Source organism: Mirounga leonina, unplaced genomic scaffold, assembly GCF_011800145.1.
Source record: "Mirounga leonina isolate KUSES-001 unplaced genomic scaffold, KU_Mleo_1.0 Mir_108, whole genome shotgun sequence".
Lineage (NCBI taxonomy): Eukaryota > Metazoa > Chordata > Mammalia > Carnivora > Phocidae > Mirounga > Mirounga leonina.
This window is the reverse complement of record NW_023270237.1, coordinates 2,897,213-2,910,772: the sequence shown is the minus strand read 5'-3', so window position 1 is coordinate 2,910,772 and position 13,560 is coordinate 2,897,213. Positions and strand designations below refer to the sequence as shown.

Genomic DNA, 13,560 nt, shown 5'->3' with positions numbered 1-13,560 from the left:
AAGGAATATGTTCCAAACAAAAGAACAAGACAAGATGTAAAAAAAAAAAAAAAAGACATTAATGAAATGGAGATAAACGATCAGAATTCAAAATAATGGTCATAAAGATGTTCACCAAACTCAGAAGAATAGACGAACATAGTGAGAGCCTCAACAAAGAGGGAAATATAAGAAAGTCCCAAACTGAACTTATAGAGCTGAAGAATACAATAACTGAACTGAAAAACAACATACTAGAGGATTGCAACAACAGACTGAATGAAGCTGAAAAACAGATCAGTGAGCTGGAAGATAATACAGTATAACTGACCCAGACAGAACAGCAAAAAGAAAACAAGATTTTTTTAAAGGGGATACCTTAAGGGACCTGTGGGAAAACATCAAGCAGAATAACATCTGCATTAGAGGAGTCCTAGGAGAAAATAGGGAGAAAGGACCAGAAAACCTATTAGAAGACATAATGGCTAAGATCTTCACTAATCTAAAGAAGAAACACACACACAGGCCCAATAAGCCCAGAGTTCCAAAAAAGATGAACCCAAAGAGATCTACACCAAGACACATTATAATTAAAATGGTAAAAGTTATAGCTAAAGAGAGAATCTTAAAAGCAACAAGAGAGAAACAATTTATTGCATACAAGAAAAACCCAGAAAATGATCAACAGACTTTTCAGCAGACTTTGCAGGCCAGAAGGGAGTGGCACAACCTATTCAAAGTGCTGAAAGGAAAAAAGTCCAAGCAAGAATTCTCTACGTGGCATTCAGAATTGAAGGAGAGATTAAGTTTTCCAGATAAGCAAAGGCTAAAGGAGTTCATTACCACTAAACTAGCTTCACAAGAAATGTTAAACTAAACTAAAAATAAATGGCATTAATTAATAGCAAGAAAATATACAAAAGTAAAAATCTCACTGGAAAAAGTAAACACATAGTAAAGGTAGTAGACCAATCACTTTTAAAGGTAGCATAAAAGCCAAAAAACAAACATAGTTAAATTAACTAAAACTACAATAATTAGTTAAGGGATGCATAAAATAAAAGGATGTAAAATGTCACATCAAAAATGTAAAACATAGAGGGGCGCCTGGGTGACTCAGTTGGTTAAGTGTCCGATTCTTGATTTCAGCTCAGGTCATGGTCTCAGGGTCCTGGGGTCAAGCCCTGTGTTGGGCTCCACTCTCAGTGGGGAGTCTGCTTGATGATTCTCTTTCTCCCTCTCTCTTTCTCCCTCTCCCAACTCATGCCCTATCTCTCTCTCTCTCAAATAAATAAGTAAATAATATATACATATATATACATATATATGTGTGTATATATATATAACATGGGGAATATTCAAATTTAAATTGCTATCAACTCAAAACAGACCATTATATACATAGGAAGCTATATATGAACCTCACAGTAACCACAAAGCAAAAACATATAGTAAATAGACAAAAGTAGATGACAAAGAGAACACTAAAGAAAGAAACAGCCAGAAAACAATTAACAAAATAACAATAAGTAGACACTATCAAAAATTACTTAAAATGTAAATAAACTCTCCAATCAAAAGGCAAGGAGTGGATGAATGGATTAAAAAAAGAAAAAGAAAAACAAGACTCATCTATAAGCTGCCTACAAAAGACTGATTCCAGCTGGAAGGACACACACAGACTGAACATAAAGGGAAGGAAAAAGATATTCCATGTGAATGGAAATGAAAAGAAAGCTAGTATAATTAACAAAATGAAGGATAAAATCATATGATGATCTCAATAGATGCAGAAAAGGCATTTGAAAAAATTCAACATCTGTTCATGATAAAAACTCCCAACAAAGTGGGTATAAAGGGAACATATAAACATAATAAAGGCCATAAATGACAAACCCACAGCTAACATCAGACTCAACAGTGAAAAACCAAAAGCTTTTCCTCTAAGAGCAGGAAAAGGCAAGGATTCCCACTCTTGCCACTTTAATTCAACACAATATTAGAAGTCTTAACCACAACAGTTAGGCAAGGAAAAAAAAAAAAGAAATGGCATCTAATTTGGAAAGGAAGAAGTAAAACCCACTATTTACAGATGACGTGATACTACATATAGAAAACCCAAAAGACTCCACCAAAAAAAAAAACTGTTGTAATAAATAAGTAATAAATCTATGTAACAGGATACAAAATCAATATACAGAAATCTGTGGTGTCTCTATACTCTGTTAACAAATTATCAGAAAAATTTTTTAAAAGATCCCATTTACAATTGCATCAAAAAGAATAAAAATACCTAGGGATAAATTTAACCAAAGATGTAAGAGACCTGTACAATGAGAACTATAAGAAACTGATGAAACAAGTTGAAGAAGACACAAATAAATGGAAAGATATTCCATGCTCATGGACTGGAAGAATTAATGTTATCAAGACATCCATATTACCCAAAGTAATTCACAGATTCAATGCAATCCCTATCAAAATTCTAATGGTATTTTTTTACAGAATTAGGACAAATAATTCTAAAATTTGTATAGAACCATAATAGCCGAAACAATCTTGAGAAAGAACAAAGCTGGTATCTTGCTCCCTGATTTCAAACTATATGACAAAGCTACAGTAACCAAAACAGTATGGCATTGGCATAAAAACAGACACACAGATCAGTGGAACAGAAATGAAAGCCCAGAATTAAACCCACATGTATATGGACAATTGATTTATGACAAAGGATCTAAGAACATACATGGAGAAAGGACAGTCTCTTCAATAAATGGTGCTGAGAAACTGGACAGCCACATGCAATAGAATGAAATTAGAACTATCTTGCCCTATACACAAAAATTAACTCAAAATGGATTAAAGACTTGAATGTAAGACCTGACACCATGAGATTTCTAGAGAAAAATATCGGCAGTAATTTCCCCCACATCAGTTTTAGCAAAACTTGTGTGGATGTGACCTCAAAAGCAAAAGAAATGCAAGCAAAAGACATCAAACTAAAAGGCTTCTGCACAGCAAAGAAACCATCATCAAAACAAAAAACAGTAAGCAAAACACACAAAAAAGTGTCTTCTCCCACTGAATGGGAGAAGACACTTGAAAATTATATATCCAACAAGGGATTCATATCCAAAATATATAAAGAATTCATACAACTCAACAACAAAAAAGCAAACAACCCAATTAAAAAATAGGGAGAGAAATTGAACAGACATTTGTACAAAGGAGACATACAGAGGGCAACAGGCACATGAAAAGATGTTCAACATCACTAATTACTAGGGAAATACAAATCAAAACCACCATAATAGCTCACATCAGTTAGAATAGCTATTATCAAAACACAAGCTATCACAAGTGTTGGTGATGCTGTGGAGAGAAGAGAACCCTCATGCACTGCTGATGGGAATGTAAATTGGTGCAGCCACCATAGAAAACAGGGTGGAAATTCCTCAAAAAATTAAGGATAGGACTACCATATGATCCAGCAATTGCGCTTCTGAGTATTCATCTGAAGAATACAAAACCACTGATTCAAAAAGATAAATGCACCTTTATGTTCACTGCAGTGAAATGTAAACAACCTAAATGTCCATTGATGGATGAACAGACAAAGAAGATGTGGTGTATATAGACAATAGAATACTACTCAGTCATAAAAGATAATAAAATCTCACCATGTGGGACAACACAGATGAACTCTGAAGGTGTTACGCTAAGTGAAATAAGTCACATGGAGAAAGACAAATACCATATGATGTCACCCATATGGTAGAATCTAAAAAACAAAACAAAACAGAACAAAATAAAACAAAAATAAACTTGTAGATATGGAGAACGGACTGGTGGCTACCACAAGGGAGTCAGATTGGGACATGGGTGAAATGGGTGAAGGGGGCCAATTGTATGGTGATAGATGGTAACTAGACTTTTAGCGGTGATCATTTTGGAGTACACACAGATGCTGAATTATAATGTTGTACACCTGGAAAAAAATTGTTGTAACTCATAACATTCTCCCAGCTACCACACACACTCCTTCCACAAAAGATGTGGTTTTGTGGTTGTATGGTTTTGGTTAGTTGGTTTGGTTTTAGGGAAAAAGTATTTGAGCATTGAAGCTAAAAATTTGGAAGTGGGAGCTAAGACAGACCTAAAACCCTCAACAGTGTTTTCTAAAAAATGTCTAGAGAGGACGGAATTAAAACATTTTTTGTTTGTCCCTGACCCACCCATAGGTAATTCGATATGACAAAGCAAAGTCATATATATGTGTAAGGAATTCTAACAAAGTTCTGACTTCTTTCCCATGATAATCATACTGTTCCTTCTTTTTCTTTTTCATTTTTCCACATCAAAGATTAAACTCTTTTCAATCAGGCTTTGTTTGCCCATTATTTGCTAGTGCCTATATTAAGTTGGGACCAACGACCATCAAGGGATTACATTAGGTTTATCTGAACTTTAAGTTTCAGAATGAAATTAGAAAGACAGTAAATATAAGAGGATAGTTTACAGAGTAATCAACTGGGCTCTTCTCAATTACTTAGAACGGGATACATATAGTATCCAGAATAGTTTCAAGTATTAACCAACAAAGTAACATAAGTTCCAACTATGAAGACAATCTGTTTCTAGCCTTGCTCCTGGGGTTGTAAACCAATAGGGTAATCCATGCACAATCCTGCCAACAAAAATGGGCTCAGGGCATTCCGATCAATCCCTTTGGTGGCAATTGTCTTAAGCATCTACCTTTGTTTCTTCCTTGCTTCTTGCTCTCACCTGCTCTACCCAAATTCTGATCTTTGGAGGTTTGTGTTTTTGAATTTAATCAAAGAATTTGCTTCCTGGCTTTTGACCCCAGGATTCAGAGTATACTTGGCATCTAGCCCATCCTGTTCCTTTCCCATCTGAAGGAAAAACTATTATAGCTACTTTTTAGTGAGTAACTGTCATGTTAGACATATAATAGGCACTTTGTATACATCACCTCAACCAATACCCACAGAAGACTTCACTGATAAGTCTGTTTTGTTTTGTTTTTTTTAAGATTTTATTTATTTGAGAGAGTGAGACAGAGATAGTGAGAGAGAGCATGAGCAGGGAAGAGAGGGAGAAGCAGGCTTCCCACAGAGCAGGGAGCCTGAGGCGGGACTGATCCCAGGACCCTGAGATCATGACCTGAGCCGAAGGCAGATGCCTAACTGACTGAGCCACCCAGGCGTCCCACTGATAAGTATTTTTATCACCTTGCTGTGATTGAAGAAGCCGAGGAACTTGAGAAAGGTTAGACAGCAAGAGGCCGGGATTTAATCAGAGATCTCAATCCTATGCTTTTAACTACCGCTTATGCTATTGTTGCATCCATATTTTCATTAAAAATAAATATTAACTGATCACCTACTATGTTCCAGGTTCCGTGCTAAAGAATGACTAGACAGATGTGAACAATACAGACAGGGTCCCTAATTTCACAGCAACTGTGTTCTCACTGAGATCATATTGTAAAGCGGCAAACAGATAATATCATTCTTGAAAGTGGTAAGTGCTATGAAGAAAAAAAAATAAGTTAAAGTGCTGGAGAAGGGCTTGGAGGGGTGGGTGGCAGCATTAGATGAGGAGGAGGAAAGGAACACTGGGAAGGAACCGGTCACTTGAAAATCTGGGCTAGGAACATTCCAGACTGAGGAACATTCCACTCATAGGTACAGGGTCAGGAATGAGTTGTGCTGTCTTCAAGAAACAGAAAGACTTCTGATGTCACTGAGCTTAGTGACCCAGGGGAGATATGTAGAAGAGATGAAAATGGTATGCAGAGCCAAATCTTACAGAGCCTAGCTGCCAAGGCCAAGACAGCTCAATTCTACCTGCAATGGGAGCCACATTTGAAGGAGGGAAGTGACATGATTACAACGTAATTTTTTAAAGCACCGATAATGCGCCATTTTTAACAATGAATATGGAGAGAGAGACTAGAAAGACATTGAATGCATAAGGGACTCCCAAAGGCCAAGGCACAAAAACTCTAAAAGCAAATGGATCTTCTGCACCCTCTTCAATCAGTTCGATCCCAGGAAATATGGAGTTCATGGGAAATGTAGTATCCGATTTTAATTTACCATATTTAATTATGTTTATGAGTGTCATCTCTTCAGGTTGAGGATATCCTCCCAAGGTGAAATGTCCTCTCTTCCACTGGCACTCTAAAACTATGGTTTCAAAATTCAAGATAGCCCCCACAATAAATTCCAGCCTCCCCTGTTTCCACTCACAAAACACATTGTAGGTGGAAAAGGAGTAACATGACCACCATAAAATAATTTTATCAAACACTGCATATTGAGAAAGAGAAACATACAGAATCCTACCATCAAGGACTTGTCTTCCCTTATAGAAGGAAAAAGATGGTGTTACTTGCACAAAATGCATCTGGACAGACATTACAGAGATGTATTTTACCATTCACTGTTTTCTTTTGTAATAAAGCCCAGAAGGCACAGTACTGTAAAAATATAAACTTTACAAATTCTGAGACTTCGTTAGTAAGAAAATTAAATAAAATTTTTGCGCAATCCACGGAATTTGGTTATAGAATTTACAAGTCACAATGATAGGACTACAGATAAATTTCCAAATATTCCACCCTACTGCAACTTTCAAAGTTTGAGATGGGAAAAATATCCAAGTTAGATAAGATTATAATCAAATTTTAGCATTTTCTTCCTTTAATTCAGGCCGTAAAATCTAATATTAACCAGCTTATCAGGAGTATCATGAGAAATACAACTAACAAATATGAAATCTGGAGCCTAGAGCCAGAAATTCAAATGTAGGCAGAAAACACAAGAACTAAGGTGAGTTCCAGAATAAATACGAGTGTCCTAGAAGTAACAAAGAAAAAATATTCAGCGTATTTTAACAACTAAACTGCAGGGTAACTTCATGCCCCTGGGAAAAAGAAAATCTTTATTTTCTCATAAAAGAATAAAGAACACACACATTTTGAGAACCATAAAAGCTGTAACTAAGGAAAGGCCATCTGGGCAACTAGATTATCTTTACAATACACTCTTCACTATTTTATTTGGTCCTATTTTATGTACCTCAGGAAATTAGTTTTCCATCACTCTCAAAAATTTTCAACCAAACTATTAGATAGTATTGCTAAGTGGTAACCAATAATCCCCACCAAGTGGTTTAAAGGACTCTGCCTGCCTGTGTCTTACTGATATTTTTATTACTATTTTTCATTAAGACTATATTACCAAAATAATATTATTTCATGAAGGTTAAAGTTCTAATTAGGAAAACAGGAACTGGCAGTGGCTTAGTGCGGAGTTAAACTCTGAGACCCCCAAGGAGAAAAATAAAATAAATAATATAAAAATAAAATAATCTCTAAGGTCTCCTCTCACCCTTTATTAATTGCAAAATAAACAAATCTCTAGGAAAGAATGATGCCCTTTTCCTTCATGGGCACCCTTTGGGGTAGGAGGGGTCTTTGAGGAATTAGAACACTCTGGCCTACCAGACACATGTGTGTATGGACACAGTAAGGCATAGTCCAAGGTGTCCTACTTTCTCTAACTCATACTTGCAAAGAAAAATGACATTCTCACCCAGCTCATTCTGCGGTAGCATATCACAGTGAAAAGTACTCAGAATGACAGGTCAGAAGGTTTGGAATCTAGTCTTTGCCAAGATCAGGGCTTTGACCGCAGGCAGGCCCTGTGGTAGGTATATTCCAAGCCTCAGCCTCTTTATTCACACAAGGAACTGTAGTCAAGCCTCCCTTGACTCTCCCAATGGTACAGTGTCGTGATACTCATCTAAGAGAACAGAACTAAACAAGATAGTCCTTCTACTAACGATATGCTGACATCAGTCATTACACAATGCTGTGGCCGAGCAACTGAAAGTTTATAAATTCATCCTGCAGATAAACATGATAAGTCTTAGAGCAGGGAGAAGGGAAGTTTTTGAGAGCTTGAAAAAAATAGGGCAAACCTTTCTTAGTTGTAAGCAGTAAGAAGAGTTTGACTGTGTTTTCATATTATTTCAAATCCCCGGTTCTGTGGGTACATTCCATTCTAAAAGAAAAGTCAACTAATTTAAAGAAGACAGGTAAATATAAAGTCATACTATTATGAGCTGGGGTAATTCTAAACTAGAATAGCAGGGTAAGCAACACTCCTAAATAGACCCCAAACTACCTCTATTTGGCAAGTGTAATCTCCTCTGCCAAATACCATAGTAAATTAACGGTGGCCCGTGCGCTTGATTATTGGTTACCACTTATTTCTCTTGAAATTGCGGACAGAAAAGAGAAGAAAGATATAAAAAAGGTGCTGGATAGGGTGCCTGGGTGGCTCAGTCAGTTAAGCCTCTGCCTTCGGCTCAGGTCATGATCCTAGGGTCCTGGGATCAAGCCCCACATCAGGCTCCCTGCTCAGCGGGGAGTCTGCTTCTCCCTCTACCCCTCCCCCTGCTCATGATCTCTCTCTCTCACACTCTCTTTCAAATAAATAAATAAAATAAAATTTAAAAAGGTGCTGGATAATCCATACCCTAAATAGGTATCCTCTGATTAAGAAGTTGGTTTTTATTTGTTTTGTTTTGTTTTTCTTTCAGGAGCTGGGTTTTGGGTTTTAATGAATTATTTTACCCCTGGTTATGTAAATCAGTGTTTCCAAACATTTCTGATACAGTCCATCAGTTAAAAATGTTCAGTATATATCCCCAATATTTACCCATTTATTAATGTATTAATCAAATCACATATTGTGTATGCCATGATACATCATAGAACATAAACACAAATAGAATTGTTAAAAATCAATGATGAACTAGATCATATGTGTTATTTTCTTGCTAGTCACAGTGCTTCCTTCATATTATCATTAGCTTATGTCTCAAAGTATAATATATACTTAAGGTAAGGCTCACTGCCAATAAAATTAGATATAAATCCATATTTCATATTTCTTCTTGATCATTTCAGTGAGAGGCAGAAGCTGACTTCTGGTAAGACTGAATTAAGTAAATCATCAACATTGATGGCAAAGAATTCTTACTACAGTCAGAAAAGCTTCAGTTCCACCAATTTCCTGTTGTTTGCTTATGCTTTTATTATTAGCATTATCTTCTTTACAGAAATCCTTTTAAGCCACTTTTCCATTTTGTGACTGCTGGTTTGGTTGATTCTGAATAATAGAACCCTTAATTCCTTAAGTGAACACAAATAAAATCGATAAGATGCAACACAATGGAAATGAAAAAAAAGGGCAGGGATCACATGTGAGCCCCTCCATGCTGTGGGATCTCCCAGTATTTCCTCAAAATACCTCTGCAAGGGAGGACAGGAGACCAGCAGACCTATGGGCAACTGAGGGTGCCAGTAACAATCTATCTATATATATATATTTGCAGAGGCATAGGGGTTTTTTTTAATTAAAAAAAAAAAAAAATGGAAGCTCAAAGTTGACTGCCCACAGCCTATTTTGGACATAAAGGGTAGAAGCAGTTGTGGTAGGTAAGAAAAGCTGTTACCTGAAGTAACTGATACTTTGCTTGAATATCAGTCAATGGCCCATGACTATGTTCTAGGTACACCTTAGCATAAGAACCATTCCGTGGACCAGCAGGAAACTTTTATGGAGTTTAGAGGCTGTGCTCTCCTGAAACAGCAGTTTTCCCCATGGTGACCATGACCAGACCATTCTTACTACTCGGAGCTTCAGTCATTCATGACCTCAGAAACAAACAACAAAGTTGTACAAGACTTTTGTTTACATTAAATACTTACTCCATTCTTGGGTCCAGATAAGATTAATCTTCAAGCCTCAATTATTTTAGGAGGTGCTACAAAGTTTGTTAATTGGCTAAAGGTCACACCATCACACCATTTCACGCATTAGTAATCTTTTGAAATGATTGGCTATAATGTATGAGTATGAACTCTTTCTTTTACATTCTATGTAACTTATCTTAGTTGGCTAAGGCTGCCATAACAAAATACCACAGATGGGATGGCTTAAACAACAGACATTTGTTTCTCACAGTTCTGGAAGTTGGGGAGTCCAAGATCAAGGTGCCCGTGCACTTGATTCCTGATGAGAGCTCTCTTCCTGGTTTGCCAGCAGTTGCCATCTCTCTGTGTGCTCACATGGCCTTTCCTTAGTACTACAGTGAACTCTCCAGTGTCTCTTCTTATAGAGACACTAATCCTATCAGCTCAGGGCCCTTCATTTACGACCTCACTTAAACTTAATTGCTTCCATAAAACCCTATTTCCAAATTTGGTCATGTTGGAGGTTAGAGCTTCACCATATTAATTTTGGAGAGACACATTCAATCCATAACATAATTTACATGCTTTTTTAAAAGATTTTATCTATTTATTTGAGAGAGAGAGAGCACAAGCAGCAGGAGGTGCAGAAGGAGAAGCAGACTCCCCGCTGAGCAGGAAGCCCAATGTGGGGCTCAATCCCAGGACCCTGTGATCATACCTGAGCTGAAAGCAGACACTTAACCCCCTGAACCACCCAGGTGCCCCAATTCATAGGTTTTCTTTCCAAATATTTAGTGTCTTCTATGTGCATGACATTATAACCAAGTTGTTCTCATTCTGAGAGACAACAAACAATAAATGTGTGCATGTGTATGTGTGCACATGTATATTACAAGGAAAACTCAAGTAGAATAAAGAGAGAGTGAGAGAGGAGGCTATTTTAGAATAGGTGGTCAGGGATTACCTCTCTGATATGAGGACGAGGGAGCAAATATCTGTTACTAAGGAGCAAGCCTCTAAATATTTAGAGGAAGAGTCCAGGCTCAAAGGCCAAGAGGCAGGAGCCAAAGGGATGAGAGAACAGCAGAAAGGCCAGAGAGGGTGGCAGAGCTGGGGAGGGGACAGTGATGGAAATGGAGGTAAAGAGAGGTAGGGTGCAGACATGTAAGGCTTTGGTGGCTAAGGTCAAGTTTGTATTGTCACAATGGGAAGTGATTGAGAGTGATGAGGGGGTGCCTGGGTGGCTCGGTCGGTTTAGCATCTGCCTTTGGCTCAGGTCATGATTCCAAGGATCCTGGGGTGGAGCGCCACATCCATCAGTCCGTCAGTCCATTAGTCCCTCAGGCTCCCTGCTCAGCAGGGAGTCTGCTTTTCCCTCTTCCTCTGCCCCTCCCCAGGCTCACACGCGCACGTGCACACTTTCTTTCTTTCTCTCTCTCTCTCTCAAATAAATAAATAAAATCTTTAAAAAAAAAAAAAGTGATGGGAAGCCATTGGGTGGTTTTTGAGCAGAGGATTGGTGTGAGCTAACACATACACTTTTAAAGGGTCACCTTAAATTCCTCATGGATAATAGACCATAGGGGCAAGATTGAGAGCAGGAAGACAAGTACAGAGCCTTTTTCAGAAATCCAAATAGGCAATGCTGCTTTGGGAGAGTGGTAGTTAGGGTTAGATTTGGAAAACATTTTGAAGCTGGAGCTAATCAGGGTTTCCTGATGGACTGAATATGTGACATGAAAGAAAGGATAGCAAAACAAAACAAAACAAAACAAAAAAAACTTTGCAGCATTGAAATAACTCTAGCGTTCAAAACAAAATAGGTCCACTAAAAGTCAGACCACTTGGAGGGTGTCCCCTCCTAGCACTCCATACTTCCACATACTTTTCACAGACACAATTAATTACATTTGCACTTGCCTATTTAGTGGCTGTCTCTCCACCCATAGAATGTGAGCTCCTAGAAGGTAGGACTTTTATCTGTCTAGTTCACCCTTATATCACCTGCACCAAGCTCAGTCCCAGGCAGTTTTTGAGCCCTCATTAAATACTTTAAAGAATGAATAATATCAAAGCTTTGAGCAATCTTTAAATTATAGCTTATTAGGAGCAATTGAAAGAAAGAGGGAAGCCAAAAAGGCATTATATACATCAGATGGCAGGTAGGACTATAGAGATTCTATGTTTTCTAGCTTACCTTTCTCTATTATTTACCTTCTAAGACAAAACCAATTTTATCTCACCAAAAAAGATGTGTCTCCTATCAGCTGGTAACACATTCTTCTGTAAAGGGAATTTTACCCTGAGCCATCATAACCATATTATACATTTAATCTGCTTAATAATTCTTAGAAAAGTATTATTTCTGCTAAAAATAATAGATACCCCTAGCCCTCCATAATTCAAACTCAAGCAAAATGGTAAAACTGAAGAGTGAGATCTACAGATAATTTTCGAATCTTATTTTCAATGATTGCAGACTGTCTCTCCCATACACTTTTATACCAACTGTTAAAAGCTCTTGAAATTGTTTTTGTTGCATTTCATTTTCACCCCTCCTCCATATAGCCAGGGAAATAAAGACGGCTAAAGAGAGGGAAAGTTCTGGAGATTTGGAAGTGCAAGGTAGTGACCAGCCTACGTAATCCTGGTCGTTGAAAGGTCTGAATTACTCAGAGGTGACCATGATTGGAGCTTGGGGCAGAACTAGCATGTAATGTATTGGCTTCCAGCATTAACTTTTTATTAAAAAATTAAGTTCCTTTAACGCGTCCGCTGAAATGTCACTCGGCTGGGCTTCTGAAGGGCGAACGTGCAGAAGGCTGCAGTAATGATAGGGAGTCTGTGTAAACTACCCAACACGACACCGAGTGATGTGTGGTTTGTGATGTCAGCAGAAACCGCAGATAGAATCGCTTGGGTTTCTATCTCTGGGCTAGAGAACGTCCCTACAAGAAAAAGCTGACCCTTGACTCCGCCAGAAACTTTCCCCAGACTTGGCCTCCATTGGTAGAAGGAGTCGCCCCCCCAACTCCTGGCCACCCCACGGGAATCCCAGAGGTGGGTCGTGGGGACGCCGGCACTGGGGCGCGGTCCCTCCGGCCCTGCGCAGACAAGGGCGGGGTCACAGGCACTTGGGCTGACCAGGGCTGGGGGACCCCGAGGGTGGGGGGTGGAGCCGGCGCCGCGGGGTGCCAGCTCCGGTGGGGGTAGGGGTGGGGTGGTGGCAGGGGCGGCCCAGGGCCCCGCCCGAAGGTCTCGGAGCAGGCCGCGAGGGTGGGGAGGGCCCGCAGCCCCCGCCCCGCAGAGAGGCGGCGGCCGGCCGCAGCGAGGTGGCCCAGCGGGGCGGCTGCAGGCGGGCGGGGGGAAGGGGGCGCGCCCGAGGTCGGAGAGGGTGGGGTCGGGCAGCTTTACAAAGCCCGAGCAGCCGCCCGGCCAACCGCAGGACCGCCAGCCGTCGCCGCCGCCGCGCCTCCAGCGTCCGCAGGTAGAGTCGGCGCGGGCGGGGCGGGGCCGCGTCGCGGGGAATGGGGGCCGCGCAGGGTGGGAGGTGTTACTCGGAGGGTCCCTCCGTGCGCGCTCTCGCGGTATCCGCACACTCAGGGGACGCGAGGGCTTGGAGCATCCCTTTGCACGCCTGAAAGGGGGGTGACCTGGTTGGTTACCTTACGCTGACCTCCTGACAGTTGCCCAGCTGCACTGAGAAAGCACGGGGCCCCAGAGGGTGCTAACACACAAAAAACACAGAGGGTGCTAGGTTCCAGATACTTTGGGTGTTTTCTGCACCC

The 13,560-nt window shown here is 39.8% G+C and overlaps 1 protein-coding gene across 1 annotated transcript in view; it reads left to right on the top strand.

Annotated features, from left to right (window-relative positions):
• The first annotated feature begins 12,700 nt into the window (after positions 1 to 12,700).
• The window catches only part of LOC118019527 (rho-related BTB domain-containing protein 1), a 120,038-nt gene continuing 119,178 nt past the window's right edge, over positions 12,701 to 13,560 (top strand). Inside the window, exon 1 of the mRNA XM_035018848.1 lies at positions 12,701 to 12,832. The gene's annotated coding sequence lies outside the window, so the exon portion shown is untranslated. The remainder of the gene's footprint in view (positions 12,833 to 13,560) is intronic.